Source organism: Mustela putorius, unplaced genomic scaffold (genome assembly GCF_011764305.1).
Source record: "Mustela putorius furo isolate JIRA1106 unplaced genomic scaffold, ASM1176430v1.1 tig00000430_pilon_pilon_pilon, whole genome shotgun sequence".
NCBI classification, from domain to species: Eukaryota; Metazoa; Chordata; class Mammalia; order Carnivora; family Mustelidae; genus Mustela; species Mustela putorius.
In genome coordinates, this window is record NW_025421377.1 from 4,062,873 (window position 1) to 4,081,032 (window position 18,160).

Sequence of the window (18,160 nt, forward strand, 5' to 3'; positions counted from 1 at the left end):
TTATGATGGTAGTTACATAGGTACATGCATTTTTCAAAATTCATTCAATGGAACTCTTAACATGGGTGCATTTTATTGCATGTAAATTATACTTAAAGATAATGTATGTTTAAAGAAATAGCCATTGCAATGGCTAAAAATAAAAAAAATGTAAAAATCCTGCTAGAATTCTTTTTTTTTTTTTAAAGATTTTATTTATTTATTTGACAGAGAGAGATCACAAATAGACAGAGGGACAAGCAGAGAGGGAGGGAGGGAAGCAAGCTCCCCGCTGAGCAGAGAGCCGGATGCGGGCCTTGATCCCAGGACCCTGAGATCATGACCTGAGCCGAAGGCAGCAGCTTAACCCACTGAGCCACCCAGGGGCCCTCCTGCCAGAATTCTTAATAATTCTTTATTTTTTAAAAAAGATGTATTCATTTATTTTGTGAGGGGGGAGGGTGAGAGAAAGAGGGAAAGAGAGACATAAGCAGACTCCATGCCGAGCGCAGAGCTGCATCTGGGGCTCAGTTTCATGACCCTCAGATCAGGACCCTGAGATCAGGACCTGAGCGGAAAGTAACAGTCCTATGCTTAACCAACTGTGCCACCCAGACACCCCTTAATAATTCTTTTTTTTAAGATTTTATTTATTTGTCAGTGAGAGAGCAAGAGTACATGAACAGGGGGAGTGCCAGGCAGAGGGAGAAGCAGTCTCCTCACTGAGCTGGGAGCCTGACGTGGGATTCGATCCCTGGACTCTGGGATCATGACCTGAGCCAAAGGCAGATGCCTAACTGACTGAGCCACGCAGGCATCCCAATAATTCTTTAAGAAAAAAAAAAACAAAAACTTTTTGGTTACCAAATTGTTATGTTACCTGCTCATTATTCTAAAAATTAATGTGTGGAAATTATCAAACTCCTTTTCCTATAGGGGCTGGACTTCAAGGAACCTACTCACTGATGAGGGAAAATTCTTTTTAGAAGCATTGCAGTTAATAAATGCAGAAGGAATGATAAAATTAGATTTTTGAATCTTTCATGAAATAATGGATCTAAGTAATGATTCCCAACAGTTCCTAAAACCATGAGGGGAAAGTTCACTCAATTTTACCCCTGAAACTAATAATACACTAGATGTTAATTAAATTGAATTTAATTTTTTTTTTAAAAGAAAAGAAATAAATAAATCTTTAAAAAAATAAAATGAAATAAAATAAAGCACGCCTCTTGGGGCACGTGCATGGCTCAGTCGGTAGAGCATGTGACTCTTGATCTCAGGTTATAAGATGGAGCCCCAAGTTGGATGTGGAGAATACTTAAAAAATAAAATCTTTAAAAGAGAAAGAAAGAAAGAAACCAAGCCTCTATATCTAACTTAGTTTATAGGACATACCATTCTATACTCATTAAAATGATAAAACTTAGTAAGTCTGATCCTAGTAAGCTTGATGAAGACGTGCAACATTGGAAACTGTCCCATCCTACTGGTAGAAAGCGAGCAATTTGGCCAAATTGCCCTTTGATTTATTTTTTATTTTTTTAATTCCTTTCCAGTGTACTAGAATTCATTGTTTACACACCACACCCAGTGCTCCATGCAATCCGTGCCCTCCTTAATACCCACCACCTGGCTCCCCCAACCTCCCACCCCCCGCCCCTTCAAAACCCTCAGATTGTTTTTCAGAGTCCACAGTCTCTCATGGTTTGTCTCCACCTCCAATTTCCCCCAGTTCCCTTCTCTCCATCTCCCCATGTCCTCCGTGCTATTTCTTATGCCCTTGGATTTTTGTTTGTTTGGTTGGTTTTTTTTTTTTTTTAATTTCTTTTCAGCGTAATAGTATTCATTGTTTTTGCACCACACCCAGTGCTCCATGCAATCCGTGCCCTCTCTAATACCCACCACCTGGTACCCCGATCTCCCACCCCCCGCCCCTTCAAAACCCTCAGGTTGTTTTTCAGAGTCCATAGTCTCTCATGGTTTACCTCCCCTTCCAATTTCCCTCAACTCCCTTCTCCTCTCTATCTCCCCATGTCATCCATGTTATTTGTTATGCTCCACAAATAAGTGAAACCATATGAATTTATGCTGAGTGAAGTAAGTCAAGCAGAGAGAGTCAATTATTATGCCCTTGGATTTTGACAAATCTTCAACCCAAGGGAAAAATCAACCTCTTGCCACTAGATGGTGCTTATTGGCTTATTGGTTTCTTGCATTGAGTTGTATTACCTTGCTTCATTTCTATTACTTGCAGTGGCTCTCTGGAGGAAAGGACTAGAGTCTCACCAAGACGTTGTAATCTACTTCTAGGCAGCCATCTAAGCCATATCTGCTTTCTGACTTTGCACACTGTTGGCCCTGGGGACACATCGCTGACGCTGCTCTCTCCCTAAGGCACTTACTCTATTCAGTTCCTTAGCAATATCTATCTTTAATACTGTGTCAAGCGTATTTTTCTAAAGAATTTGTTTTTCAATGTGTTCTTTTTTATTTTCAATTAGATCATAATAAGAATAGCTACACTCTCTGTGTGTTTTTTTTTGTTTTTTCAGTTTGAGATCATTTCAAAGTTACAGGAAAGAATACCAAGAAATCCTGTATCCTCTTTTCCCCAGGTTCTCCTACCTATTAAATATTTGCCATTCTCTCCCTCTCCCTTTCTCTCTTTCTTCCTCCCATCCCTACCTTCTCATTATCTCTCATACATAAACATACAAGATAAAATCATATGTAATTTTCTAAACCATGTAAGAACAAGTTGCGGACATGATGTCCCCTTGGCTTTAAAAACAAGGGCACTGTTCTACACAACTACACCATACCTATCAGAGTCAAGAAATTAACACTGATACAGGAATATCTAATCCACAGACTTCCTCCATATCTCATCAATTATCCCAATACTGTCCCTGAAAGCAAGCATAAAGCAAAACAAAATAAGCAAAAAACAAAACAAATAATTTTTAAATGTTTTATTTATTTATTTATTTGTTTGACAGAGAGATATAGAGAGATATAGAGAGCCAAAGAGCACAAGTAAGGGGAGTGGCATAGGGAGAGAGAGAAGCAGGCTCCCCACTGAGCAAGAAACCCAAGGCAAGACTCCATCCCAGGACCCTGGGATCATGACCTGAGCCAAAGGCAGACACTTAACCGACTGAGCCACCCAGGTGCCCCAACAAATAATTTTTTTATTATGTTCAGTTAGCCACTGTATAGTACATAATTAGTCCTTGATGTAATTAGAGTTCAATGATTCATTACTTACGTATAACACCCAGTGCTCAACACAGCACATGCCCTCCTCAATACCCATCACCCTGTTACCCCCTGCCCCCACCTCCCTCCCTGCTGAAACCCCCAGATTGTTTCTCAGGGTCCATAGTCTCTCATGGTTCATCTCCCTCTCTGATTTCTCCTTCTTTGGATTTCCCTCCCTTTCCCTATGGTCCTCTGTGCTATTGCTCATGTTCTACATATGAATGAAATGATAATTGGTTTTTTTCTGTTTGAACCAGTTCACTTAACATAATCCCCTCCAGTCTCATCCATGTTGATGCAAATGGGGGGTCTTCATCATTTCTGATGGCTGAGTAATATTCTATTGTGCATATGGACTACATCTTTATCCATTCATCAGTTGAAGGGCATCTCGGCTCCTTCCACAGTTTGGCAATTGTGGCCATTACTGCTATGAACAGGGAGGTACATATGGCCCTTCTTTTCACTACATCTGTATCTTTGGGGTAAATACCCAGTAGTACAATTGCAGGGTCATAGGGTAGCTCCATTCTTAACATCTTGAGGAACCTCCACACTGTTTTCCAAAGTGGCTGCACCAACTTGCATTCCTACCAACAGTGTAAGAGGTTTCCCCCTCTCTCCACATCCTCGCCAACATTTCTTGTCTCCTGTTTAGTTAATTTTTGCCCTTCTAACAGGTATAAGGTGATGTTTCATTGTGGTTTTGATTTGTATTTCCCTGACGGCTAGTGATGTTGAGCATTTTTTCATGTCAACAAATAATTTTTTTAAAGACTTTCAATTTTCCCCTTTCCTTTGTGTTCTGGGACCCAACCCAGAAGGATGCACGGCATTTAGTTGTCATGAATTTTCTTCAATCTGGACAGTTTCTCCTCAGGCTTTTCTTCTTTTTAAGATCTTGACATTTTTTAAGGTCAGACATTTTGAAGGCTTTCAATTTGGGTTTGTCTATTGTTTCTTCATGATTAGATTCAGGTTATGGTTTGAAGGGCAAGAATATCACAAATGTGCATCTTATCAGGAAATCTACAATGTCATTTTTTTTTTCTGTTATAGGTAATGTTAGTGCTCCTCATTTTGTTTTTTCATTGCAAAGCTAATTAATTAGCTACTAATCTAAAAATAATTTCTAAGTATTTTATAAGGAGATATTTTGGGACTATTTAAATACCCTTTTTCTCATCAAACGTTCACCAACTCTTTTGCTTGAATCAATAACTACTAGGGTTGTTACCACATGGTGATTTTCTAATTACATTATTTCTTCAACATTAATTAGTTGGCATTCTACCATAAAGTAGAGCTGTCTGCTTATTTATTCATTTCTTTGTACCATGTAGATTTATGGATTCCTATTTTATTCAATAGTTTATAATCCATTAGTTATATTCAATAGTTTATATTCATATAGTTTATAATCCATTAGTTTATAATCCCTTATAATAGTTTATAATCCATTACCATTTGGTGCTCAATTTGTTTCATATTTGGCCAGCAGGAGCCTTTTCCGGTTGGATCTTGTGTCATTTAACATGCTCCCAATATTTTTTTTTAAGATTTTATTTATTTATTTGACGAGAGGGAGAGAGAGAGCCCACAAACGCACAAGCAAGGGGAGCAGCAGGCAGAGGGAGAAACAAGCTCCCCAGTGAGCAAGGAGCCAGATATAGGACTCGATCCCAGGACCCTGGGATCATGACCTGAACCAAAGGCAGACACTTAACGGACTGAGCCACCCAGGCACCCTAACATGTTCCAATTTTTTTTTTAGAATTTCCTTATTTTCTGGAGCAAGCAGATGTTTCAGACTCATCCTCTGTTTTCCTTGGAACAGCTGTGGAATTGGCAGCTTATCCAATTAACCCTGGTTCTCTTACGTAACGTGTTTAGAAATCAAGATCTGGGTGCTAAGTTGCTCTCTGTTATACGAGCACCATTGGCTTCAGGCCTCCTGACCAAAAGAGCCAGGAAAAGTTCTATGCCTATCCAACATCTTTATCTATCTTCACATTAAAAGAACTACAAGTGCACAGCATTCTTATACAGCCAATCCATTTCCACAGTTTGTTCTAGTGTTCCCCCTTTCCATATTTGTATTGCTTCTCTGATAATAAGAAAATTGTCTTCCATCATCATTAATACATTTATTTTCCCTGCAAGTAACCAATATCCAGATCAAGAGAGCCATCTCCTCCATCTCCTTGGTTGAAACCACCAAACCAAATCAGTCCTGGTCCTGCCAGCCCCACAGTGACACCATTTAGTCCCTCTGACCCCCAAACAATTCCCAGTCAGTCGTGACTCCTCCCTCCCTTCACCGTGCCCATATGATCAACCACAAAGACCTGATTGTTCTTCCTCCCAAGTATTTCCTGAATCTGTCTCCTTCTCTCTACTCTTTCCATGGGTGGCATAATCAGGAAAACTGTACCAACTGCTTAGCAAATCATTGATGTAATTGAGGGAGCTGGTAGATTCTTTCTCCCTCTTCCTCTAAAGTGTTTTGGCTGGTGACCAATTTTTAAGGGCCTTATTCACCATAGTTAAAGAGCGACGTGTTTCCCAGGCCACGCTTGCTCTCTCCCCAGTGATTATTCAGAGCCAGGAACTGCATGCGAGGAGATAAGCCTTGGTCCTGGCCTGCAAGGACCAGGGGAGACCGTCAGATGGCAGAGCTGTTCTGGTTGAAGGATGGAGGAAGCAGCAGAAGGTGGGAGACTGTCTCTATTAGCCCCATCTCTAGTTGAGCCCCACTGGTGGGGTCGGTGGGTTGGTAACTTCTAGCTTCCAATCCTAACCTCTCAGGGGGAGAATTCGAAAGCTCAGCTCTTCTCTGTAATCCTGGCAGGTATCTCTAATGCAGCATTTACCAGCTACTAACTAGTCGCTAAGCTTCTCTGGGTAGGTGAGCACTGCTCAGCTTGATGCTGCACCCTCTTTTCTAGGAACTTGTTCCTGGAGTTGAGTCAATTTACCTGTCTTTTAACTATTTCACGTTGTCACTGACCTTGCCTTATCAGCGCAGAGCTGATCTAAGAAGTGCAGGTAGGGTAGGGTTGGGAAAGTGCCCTTTCTTCTGATTATAAAAGAAATCATTACTTCGCAAATTTGGGGACAATGAAAAGAAAATAAAGAAAACAAAATTCATCCACCAAACCTCAACTCTCTGATGTAATTTCTTCGATCGCGTAAAACAGCTTGATATTACAAGTATTTCCTTTTATAGCTTTTTTTCTTAACATAATAATATCAGTATCCTTCCATTTCATTTAAAATCCTTTGAAAATATTATTAATGAAAACACAAATGTGTCCTAACAATATCCCAATTTTTACATTGAGGTTGTTTCTAGTTCTTTGACAATCATAAATATCACTGGAATAAACATTCGTGTACATAAATCTTTGTCCATTGATAATTATTTTCTTATGTTCGATTACTAAATGTAGAATTATCTGGCCAAAGTCTGAACATAGTTAAGTTCCTGGAATGTATTATTGAATTGTTTTCCAAAAAGCTTGCGGGGGGGGGGGAGCTTGCTGGAATTTACCCTTTCATCAGTCATGTGTGAAAGTGAGTACCCGTCTCATTCCAGCAACACTGCACCATAAAGGACAGGATAAGAAGGAAGATAGGAAGAGAAAAAGGAAGATCAATGGGAAAAGGAGATCAAGTAGTCACTTGAGAAAGAGCATTCATATCTGGCTTCCGTCTTTTTATACTACGATGTGATGGTGATATGTAGCCTTTCTGATTTTCTTGGGAGCTTTTAGCCTTGTCCTATGTATACATCCAGGGAAAGAGAAGATTCTAAATTGCAAGATGCTTTGGGGGTGCTGGACACTTGGCTTTATTATTTGGTAGGAAGGTAAAAGACACTGGACTACCCGGGCTGGACACTTTAGAGCATCCTCTCTCCCTCCTTTCTCTTACCCTTCCCATCTGATCAATCAACACAGCCAGCCACTCTGCCTCTTCTCTGTCTCCTGTCCTCACCCCATTAGCTTCTCTGGTTCAGGCTGTCCTCACCCTTCACCTGAACAAATACAATAGCCTCCTAACAGATCGCTCTCAAATATCATCCTTGACATAGAGCATTCAGTCTAAAGGATAAATCTAACCATGTCATCCTCTGGTTTAAATACCCACAAGGATGCTTAATGGCCTACAGAATAAGGATCAAGGGGCACCTGGGTGGCTCAGTGGGTTAAGCCGCTGCCTTTGGCTCAGGTCATGATCTCAGGGTCCTGGGATCGAGTCCCGCATCGGGCTCTCTGCTCGGCAGGGAGCCTGCTTCCCTCTCTCTCTCTCTCTCTCTGCCTGCCTCTCCATCTACTTGTGATTTCTCTCTGTCAAATAAATAAATAAAATCTTTAAAAAAAAATAAAAATAAATTTAAAAAAAAAGAATAAGGATCAAGCTCTGAAGACAAGGGTGTTGTCTATTCCCCTCTGTCACTACTCCTTACTTCTCCTGCCCTGAGCCTTATACATCATTAATAGCATGCTATTTACTGCCCAAACAGCATTCTATTTCTTGCCTCTAATTCGCTCATTCCCACTACCTAACACACCTTTCCCTCCTCCCTGATAATGGCAGAGTTGCACCTTATTCTTTTCCAAAAACAGTAATTGGCCCTCCTTGGGATCATATCACATATCAGGTTTGGACATATGATTTGTTGTGGCCCATGAAACATGAGCAGAAGTTATGTTTGTCATTTCCAAGTATAAGCTTTAAGAGTCAGAGTGTGGCTCGCTCTGCTCTCCTCACGCCGCACCCCTGCCGCTGTGAGATCAGCCCTGTGCCAGGTAGAGATGCTTTATCAGGCTGGGTCCAAAAGTGAAGACAGTAGAGACAATCTGCGATGGACATGAGTGAGGGATGAACTTTTGTTGCTGGAAGCCACTGAGATTTTGTAGTCATTCGTCGCTGCAGCCTAACGAATCCTACTCTGACTGATACAGTGGCTGTCTCCTCATCGTCCTTCACCCAAGTACTACCTCTAATGAGGTTCGATGGTACATGCATGGCTGCCATGTTTGGTGATGCAAATAGACTGCCTATTTGGGAACCATCATCACATGAGTTTGGGCAGGAGGCAGTTTTTGCCTCCCACCAAGGAGAACAAAAAGAACCAAGGCCTGTTCTCCCAGATTCCTCACAGCTAGGGAATAGACTTGTGACCTAACGTCAACCATCGGGGAACTCCCTACACAGGACTTGGGGTCTTGATACAAAGAAGCAAGAATGGCATATTACAGCATTAATTCTGCTGCTGGTGGCAGCATCTGGTGGAGTGACAACAGTGAAAGCAGAGTTAAGGGGTAAAACAGTGAATGTCTGGTAGTGACAAGATAAGCAGACCGTTCCGGTAGTGTGATCCAGCTGTTTTCCAGACTATCTCGTCCCTTTGGTTTCTGCTCACTTTCTGAGCCCACTATGCCAGTTTTCCTACCAATTCTTTAATGTACCCAGTGTCTTTCCGATCATTCTGTTTGCTTATTCAGACTTGTTTTCTATCGTCTGCAAGAATCTTATTCCTACTCCTCTCCAGGGCTGGAAGTGATCTAGTCTCCATGTGGAGCCGCGTTTTAAAAGGCAAATGCTGCATCCAAAAAGAACTTTACTTTTTTTAATTTTATTTTTTTATTTATTTGAGAGAGAGATAGTGACAGAGTGGAGAGGAGAGGGAGAAGGAGGCTCCCCGCTGAGCAGAGAGCCCGACTTAGGACTCAATACCAGGACCCTGAGATCATGATCTGAGCCGCAGTCGGATGCTTAACTGACTGAGCCACCCAGGTGCCCCAAAAGGAACTTTAAAAAGAATTCCAATATTTATCTAATTTCTCTGAAGAACATTAAAAGGAATCCCATTTGTGACCCATATTCACCCACACCTATTCATTTCCTCACCCACTCCCCGCCTGAGAAGGGTTCTCACTCTTAGAGTGTCTCCAGAGCCCCAAACTCACCTCTTTGTCCAACTCCGTCACTTCTTTTCCTCTTACTCTCTCTCTCTGTCCCAGCTCTTTGTTACCCAGATCATCTCCCCTCACCTGCTTGCGTCCTTATGTATTTTATCTCAGCATCCAGACCTCTGTACTCATTTTCTCAATTCTGCATCATCAATTCTGCAAAAGTCTGTTGCTGTTGTCTTTAGTCAGTTAGTTGCCAACATGTACCGGTGGGAGAACTTCAACATAAAACCTGGGTTTCCAGGTGTTCTGAAAAATCAAAAGATGCAACGCTGGGATCCCATTTTCCACGGTAAGAGTCAACTGAAGATTGGTAGCAGCTTCCCCCTCCAACGGGGTCTCTCTCCAGTGCTCCATGATCTCTGTCTTCTGCACTCAACACATCCTTCTGGCTCCGACAGGCATTGGAATTTGCGGTCCCTGTTCTAGAATGGTCCACAGGGAAGGGCAGGAAGCATCTGTGAGATGAAAGAGTGCATTTTCTTTAGGGATGGGGGCATAGAGTGAAAGAAAGACAAAAAAAAAAGGAATACTTTGCATATTGTAAATCCAGTCCACTTACAATAGGACTGGTGGGAAAAGAAATGCACAGGAGAAAGTAAAGCAGCTTCAGAAAGAACTAGGAGCCAGGAGGCAAGACAAAAGCATTCAGGTGGTTTGTTGGCAAGAACCAAAAGATGTACAATGTTTACAAATTTTCACGAGCTTATGTTTTGTTTTTATTTTTTTTATTAAGTTTTTAAATTTTAGTTTTAATATATTTACCATACAGTGTTATCATAGTTCCAGGTGTACGATATAGTGATTCAACACTTCTGTGTACTGCTCAGTGATCCTTATGGTAAGCTTCATCCCCATCTTAATCTTTTTTTTTTTAAAGATTTTATTTATTTGTTTGACAGACAGAGATCACAAGTAGGCAGAGAGACAGGCAGAGAGAGAGAGAGGAGGAAGCAGGCTCCCTCAGGGCTCGATCCCAGGACCCTGGGATCATGACCTGAGCCGAAGGCAGAGGCTTTAACCCACTGAGCCACCCAGGTGCCCCATCCCCATCTTAATCTTAATCGCCATCACTTACTTCTCCCATTCCCCTTGCCCACCACCCCTCTGGTGACCATCACTTTGTTCTCTAGAACAAGAGTCTATTTCTTGGTTTGTCTCTTTTTCTCACTCTCTTTCCTTTTTTTCCTTTCATGAGCTTGTGTTTTGAAGGTTCTCTCTCTCTTCCCACTCTCCACTCTCACCAACCCCTCCTTCTCTATACCTAAAAGGCATCACCCTTGATGTTCCTCCAAGCTCCAGAGGAAAATACACAGGGCCTACAACTTAGTAGCAAACTACATTTGATTCCATGTTAAGCGTATACAGGGGAAAGTTTTTTGAAAGGAATCAGAAGACAAAATTAAAAAATGTTTCAAAAGGAAGACTTATTTTCCAAAGTTTGCTCATATTTCTTTTAATTATAATTTGCATCTGCAGCACTAGATTTGTTTGACTCAGAGGCATCTAAACTATCAAACAACAGGGAGTAAAATTTCTTATACCAGATTTATTGTTTTCTTACAACTTCGTCATAGTTCTTCACTGAGAGAACTTACTTGATATCTGTATCTCTTTATCATAACTGTATTTGTATATGAAACAGTTTCAGCTCTTTAATACTCCATGGCTGTGAGTGAATATAAAATAGTAAAGTTCAGGCTGGTAGAGAAGAAACCTATGGTAATACTTAAGGAAGAGAAGGTCAATGAAATACTAAGGAACTTCACTTTAGTGCTCAGTCGGTTAAGCATCTGCCTTCAGCTCAGGGTGTGATCCAGAATCCTGGGGTTGGGGATGCCTGAGTGACTTTGTCGGTTAAGTGGTTGCCTTTGGCTCAGGTCATGATCCCAGGGTCCTGGGATCCAACCCAGCACCTGGCTCCTTGCTCAGCGGGGAGCCTGCTTCTCCCTCTGCCCCTGCTCTTGTGTGCTCTCTTTCTCTCTTTCTGTCAAATAAATAAATAAAATCTTTAAAAAAAAAAATAATCCTGATCCAGCACCCCCCAACCTCACAACAGGCTCCAAGCTCAGTGGAGAGTCTGCTTCTCCCTCTCCCTCTGCCCCTCCTCAGCTTGAGTGAGCCCTCACTCTCTCAAATAAATAAATGAAATCTTAAAAAAAGAAAAAAAAAGAAAAAAGAAAAATATGAGCTTCACCTTAACATGATTCACCTTTGTAGAAAGAATTCAGGGATTTTAATATTTGTAAATAATATATCACTCGTGCTTTTCATGGAAGAGCTGAGCATTCAGTTTAGCTTAGAAGGAAAGGGGGAGAGCTAAGCTGTGCGTAGAGAAATACAGTTTCATCTCTGTTGCAGGCACTTGAAAGAGAGAAGTTATAAATGACAGGTTTGGATTACTTTTCTACTTGGTTTTAGCTTCCATTTCTTGTCACTTTATTCTCTTGTAGTATTTGGTTATTTCATATATTGTAAACATGGACACCAGCATTTTTTACAAACTGACTTCTTGAAAGTAAAATGATGCAACCATTTTTTATTATTTTTATTTTTGTTTTATTTATTTATATTTTATTTTACTTTTTATTTTTATTTTATCTTTATTTTTAACTTTTTAAAAAGATTTTATTTATTTATTTGACAGAGAGAGAGAGATCACAAGTAGGCAGGGAGGCAGGCAGAGAGAGAGGAGGAAGCAGGCTCCCTGCTGAGCAGAGAGCCCGATGTGGGACTTGATCCCAGGACCCTGAGATCATGACCTGAGCCGAAGGCAGAGGCTTAACCCACTGAACCACCCAGGTACCCTGATACAATCATTCTAGATAATAGTTGGGAATATCTAATTTGAAGATACATATACCATATGACCCAAAAATTCCTCCTGTAGGTATGTACCCCTAGAGAAACTCTTGCATATGTGTACAGGCAGAACTGTATAAGAATATATCGTTATTGGAAAATGAAAATGGTTAGTACTAAAGTACTAAGAAAAATATGTTACCACTATTTTTCATGAAGTGTATATTGAGTCTAAAATCATGCAAAAATACTGTATATTCTGTGAGAATGTATATATGTTAGTAAAGTAAATATACATGAATGAAAATGTAAATACAAATTCATGATGGCAGTTAACTCTTGGACAGAGAGATATTTCTTGAGCTCTGACAGGTACATGAGTGCTTTTTATACTGCTTATGCCTTTGTATATGGTTGAACTATTTCATGATACATCTTTTTTTTTTTTTTAAGATTTTATTCATTTATTTGACAGAGAGAGAGAGAGAGGAAGCAGGCTCCCGCCGATCATAGAGTCTGATGGGGGCTCTATCCCAGGACCCTGTGATCATGACCTGAGCCGAAGGCAGAAGCTTTAACCCACTGAGCCACCCAGGCGCCCTCATGATATATCTTAAGTCAAATGAGTGAAATCTACTTTTAAAACTGCACCCAATGTAACCAATTTCTGAAAATTTGGAAAGTAGAGGGAGAATCATCCCCAAATTACACCATCTTAACCCTCAATTTAAAAAATTAAGTAATCCCTTCAACCTCTGGGTGAGTTTGGTGAATTACAAGTGTTATTTCTGCAGCTGTTCATAATAGCCAAAATCAACCCGGATGACCATCGTTGGGTGGACAGATAAACAAAACGTCATATATCCATATAATGGAAGGAAATTCAGCAATAAAAAAAGGAATGAAATGCTAACATATGATACAACTTGGATGAAATTCAAAAACATTATGTTCAACAAAAGGAGCCAGACCCCAAAAACCACATATTGTATGATTTCATTCATAGGAAATGTCTAGAAAAGGCCAAAAAAGTTCCCCAAATAGATTAATAGTTACCTAGGCCCTCAGGGGAGGAACAAGGAATGACTGCAAATGAGCACAAAAGGTTGTTTAGGGGATGATGGAAACGTTCTACAATTCAATTGTGGTGATGGTTGCACAACTTTGGGCATTTACTAAAACTCATGAATTGTGCGTCCCAGTGGATGAATGTTATGGTATGCAACTTACATGTCAAAAAGCTGTTTTAGGGGCACCTGGGTGGCTCAGTCAGTTAAGCATCTGCCTTTGGCTTAGGATGCAATCACAGGGATTGAGCCCCTTGTTGTCATCATTGTCAGGGTTCTTTGCTCAGTGGGGAGCATGTTTCCCCCTCTCCCTCTGCCTGCTCTCTTTCTCTCTCTCTGTCAAATAAATAAATAAAAATCATTAAAAATAAACATACAAACAAAAGCTGTTTTAAAAAACAGTCATTTAGGGGTGCCTGGGTGGCTCATTGGGTTAAGCCTCTGCCTTCAGCTCAGGTCATGATCTCAGGGTCCTGGGATCAAGCCCCACATCAGGCTCCCTGCTCAGAGGGGAGCCTGCTTCCTTTTCTCTCTCTCTCTCTCTCTGCCTGCCTCTCTACCTACTTGTGATCTCAGTCTGTCAAATAAATAAATAAGATCTTTAAAAACAAACAAACAAACAAACAAAAAACAGTCATTTAGAGACTCCTGGTGGCTCAGTCAGTTAAGTGTCTGACTCTTGATTTCAGCTTAGGTCATCATCTCAGGGTTGTGAGATCAAGCCCAGCCTTGATCTCTCTGTCTCCTCCCTCTGCCCCTTCTATCTCTCTCTTAAAAACAAAAACAAAATAACAATGGAAACAAAAGCAGTCATTATAGAAGTCATTAGGCTTGAGGGAGGAGGAAGGGGATGTTATTTCAGTTTATGGACATGAATTGGTAGAATATAAGTCTGAAAAAGGACCCAGAATCCTAGCCCATTAAACGATGTCTGTTGAAACCTTCCAGGTAGATTGAGGTGGAGGCTGAAAGCCTCCGTCAGGGACTCTGGAAAGAAGCCACCTTTTAGGAGGGCCTTTACCAACGTGAAACACCTATAGTAGAAACCATAGTAATGGTGGCACCATTAGGTAGAGAGAAATCTAGAGGTGCTATTCCTGATTCTCCATGTTCTATGGGTTGTTCGCCAGGGATTCAGAAGTTCCTGCATATTCTGAATTGGAGCAGATGGGCACCAAGGCCTGAAAAAGAATAAACTGAAAGAAGATTTAAAGATCAGGATCTTGGGAGCAAATACCATGTACCTATTGAGGTTCCCCAAATATATATGCCTAACTTGGATCTTGTGTCTAACTCAAGGCTCCCATCTTCAGGGGCCGACTTGATAGCTACCCTTGGGCACTGTACAGAAATATCAAACTAAACATAGCCCCAAATGGAAATTTTTATTTCTATAGACCCACACCTCCTCAACCCCCACTCTCCTGGGTTGCCACTCCACCCGCATCCACTGTTGACATCTCGTCAGGACACGGAATCCACTTTCTTTATCTCTGTTCTCGACCATCATCATTTCTCTCCTGAACAAAGCAACTACCTCATTCCATTTCCACTTCTGCTTTTCTCCAACTATCCTGCACACAACAGCAAAAATCTTTTTTTTTTAAGTGTATTTATTTATTTTTTTAGTAATCTCTATACCTACCATGGGGCTCAAACCCACGACCTGAAGATCAAGAATCATCAGTCCTGTCTGAGCCAGCCAGGAAACCCACAAAAATCTTTTCTTTTTCTTTTTCTTTTTTTTTTTTGTTAACTTGGGTCCTGTCACTCAAGGGCTTAAAACTCTTCAATAGCTTCTCATTGTACACAGAATAAATCCAGGCCCCTTTTGCTGGATTTGGTAAGGCCCTGAATAATCTGGTCCTTGCCTAAATCCCCTCTGGACTCTTTCCCCTTACTCACTACACCTACTTACTTTTGTTCTTTTCTCAATTTTCACGTTTCCTAAGCTTTTCCCGTTTCAAGGCACTTACTGTTCCTTCAGTTTGTACTGATCTGCCTTCATCTCTGTTATGCCCCAATAATGGGTCCGTGATTAAAGGAGCGAGACTGATATAAAGCGAAGGTCAAGCAAAGCTTTATTTTGCACCAAGCATCAAGAATCTAACTAAACATTCGGCGACGTACCTCTTACAAGAGAGGGCGACCCTTCTCTGTTTCACAGACTAGCTTTTAAGGGCAAAGGCCATTGGGTCGGGCCTGGCCATGCACAGGTGGCCAATGAGATTGTAACACACACAGGAAACTCCACAGTGATGCTAGGTGACCAAGTGAGTTACAATTTACCCTAGTAGACATTAGAACCAGCCTCTTACACCTTGATTAGGATTGGCGCCAAAAAGGCTTCCCAAGGGCTGGGGCCCATATTCCTTGGTAGTTGGGGAGACAGTATGCAACCCCCCACTGATCCATGTCTCCACCTGGCCTGACCCACCCTTGTATCTGAGCTTTGTTACCTGGAGCTGGTTTCCAGGACTTGTTTTTAAGTAAGTCCCCTGGGGGAAGGGGAGCAGGGACAGTTGAAGGGTTAAACAACAAAGTTATTGCTTAACCTCAATGGAAGCCTCTGGCTAAAATAAAAATATAAAATAGGTCCTTACAATCTCTGCCGCTTTTCAACTTAAATCTGCCTCTCTCAAAGTCACCTTCTCTAATCACTCTGTAAGGTAACCTCCTTTTCTGCTCTGCTTTTTTCCTGGTTCTGTTTTCTTCATAGCACTTTTCACTATTTGCAATTATTATGTGTTGGTTTACTTATATTGTGGGTTTCTCCTCTTATGAGAGTTGAAACTCTGTGAACCATATGCTATTTACTATTGTAGCCCTGGCATCCAGCATAATACATGGAATGTTGTAGTGGCTCAACAAAGATTTGTTGCATGGAACCACTTGGAAAACCATTTGAATATTTCCTCCTTTTGTTCAATTTTCAGAAAGAAACAGATTTTCTTGGCTGGCTCAGACTATTTGGATTATAAGGAATGGGAGCCCATTGAAGATGAAATAAAAGGGAGATTTATTATGCACACACAGGGTTCTCTCAGGAAGCTGAAGGGCAAAGGTACAGACGTGTCTTAGGAAAGAACTCAAAGCAGAAACTGGGGTGATGTCAGAAACCTCTAGATTTTGCTCTACTAGCAAATTAACAAGTTAGCCTGCCACTGTTTCACAGATTGTGGCAGGAGACACAGGATTCCTGCATTAGAGAGAAAGAACAATATGTCATTCATACCAAGAGTAGTAGCCAGAGTACCAGCATCTGTGCTGGTTCCAAGCTCTGATTCCCACAGGGAGGGACGTGAAGAAAGCCAAGTGATGCTTACATGCCAGTGGGTTGTGGTACAGGCAAGAAAGCCTGAGTTAGGGGAGCCACATTTTTTGGTAATGGGTAATAAGCATACCTGACCTTGGTTTTGGGAAGACACATTATCTTTATCATACCGGATAGTAAACAAATCAGCTCTTTGTTCCAGAGAGACACATCATCTCTACATTCCAAGGCTGTTTACTGTGTAAACATTCTTGGAAAGATAATCCAGAACAAGGGCTGCCAGGGCCTCACTCACAAAATAGGCAGAAATGCAAGAGATCCAGGGAGAAATGTCTCCCACCAATCAGGTTGGTGGGGGGAGCAGGAAAAGGATGTGCTAAGCAGAAAAAACAATGGACATCCTCCATATAGACGTTTCGGTAACTTTCAGGATGGTTCATGGAATAAGCACAGAACTTTTTATGAGTGATTTTAGGGAAATTTACAAATCTGCATAATTAGTACATAATAATAAAATAATAATAAAACCTCTACATTAGACTTGTTTTTCTTAAGAGAAACATTGAAATCAAAAGAAAAACAACAACAACAAAAAAGCAAGAAATAGATTGATATCTCTTTCTAAAAGGTAAAGAATATTTTGAAAACAATATTGTAGTTTCATAACAATTGGTATGGAGGACAATTTAAATTCCTGGCAATGACGCATTTGAAATAGTTCTTTAAAAATAGTTTCTCTCTCTCTCTCTATTTTTTTAATTTTCTGTTTCTGTTATTTAAAGAGCAGATTAGGTCAAGGTGGGTATTGTTTTGTTTTTCCTGCTTAAGGGAATGTGAACTATTTTGATACTGGGTGAATAAAATCAAAACTTGGAACATTTATAAACTATCTTTAAAAGAAATCCAAGGCAGTACTAAGGGAATTCAATGCTCTCCTCTAATTCCCTATAACCATTTCAGATATTTTTAAATTACATTTGCGTATGAATTTAAAATTCTGGCTACCCAGAATTCAGTGGATAAAGAAAATTATATAGTCTTGGTAAATAAACCAGTAGTCAAGGCTTGCTGCTACTAGAGTGATCTTATTTTATGATTTCTCTCAGATCCATGAATGTAAGTGGTAGTTTGTAAATAATTGTGATTTATTTATTATTTCTTCTCTTATACTGGTTGTTACATTTGTCTTAGATCATGAAACCATAAAATATTGGGCTTAAATCACTTTAATTCTCTGCATAGAGAACTTAACATAGCAACTGAACTTAAATACTTGTTAAGGGGCGCCTGGGTGGCTCAGTCGTTAAGCATCTGCCTTTGGCTCAGGTCATGATCCCAAGGTCCTGGGATCGAGCCCCACATTGGCCTCCCTGCTCAGTGGGAAGCCTGCTTCTCCCTCTCCCACTCTCCCTGCTTGTGTTTCCTCTCTCACTCTCTGTCTCTCTCTGTCAAAAAAAAAATAAATAAAATCTTAAAAAAAATACAAACATACATACTTGTTAAATTTAGAAGATGGTCCTTAAAATAAAGGAAAGAAGAAAGACAGAAAATGGTCCTTAAATCAGGATTCAAAATCTTTGTGAAAGAGCATTTAGAAACAGCCTTCCCTCTAACTCAGTGTGAACACTTTTTCTTTGTTTGTCTCTGAAATTTCAGAAAGATAATTCCTTTGCCCCCTGATTTCTCCCATTTCTAACCCAAGAGAAAAATCAAACCTACTCCAGGTATACTTAGCAGGAGAGCTAATCTGTAGTAGCAAATCTAATTGGGACAGATTACACATTGTTCGTGTG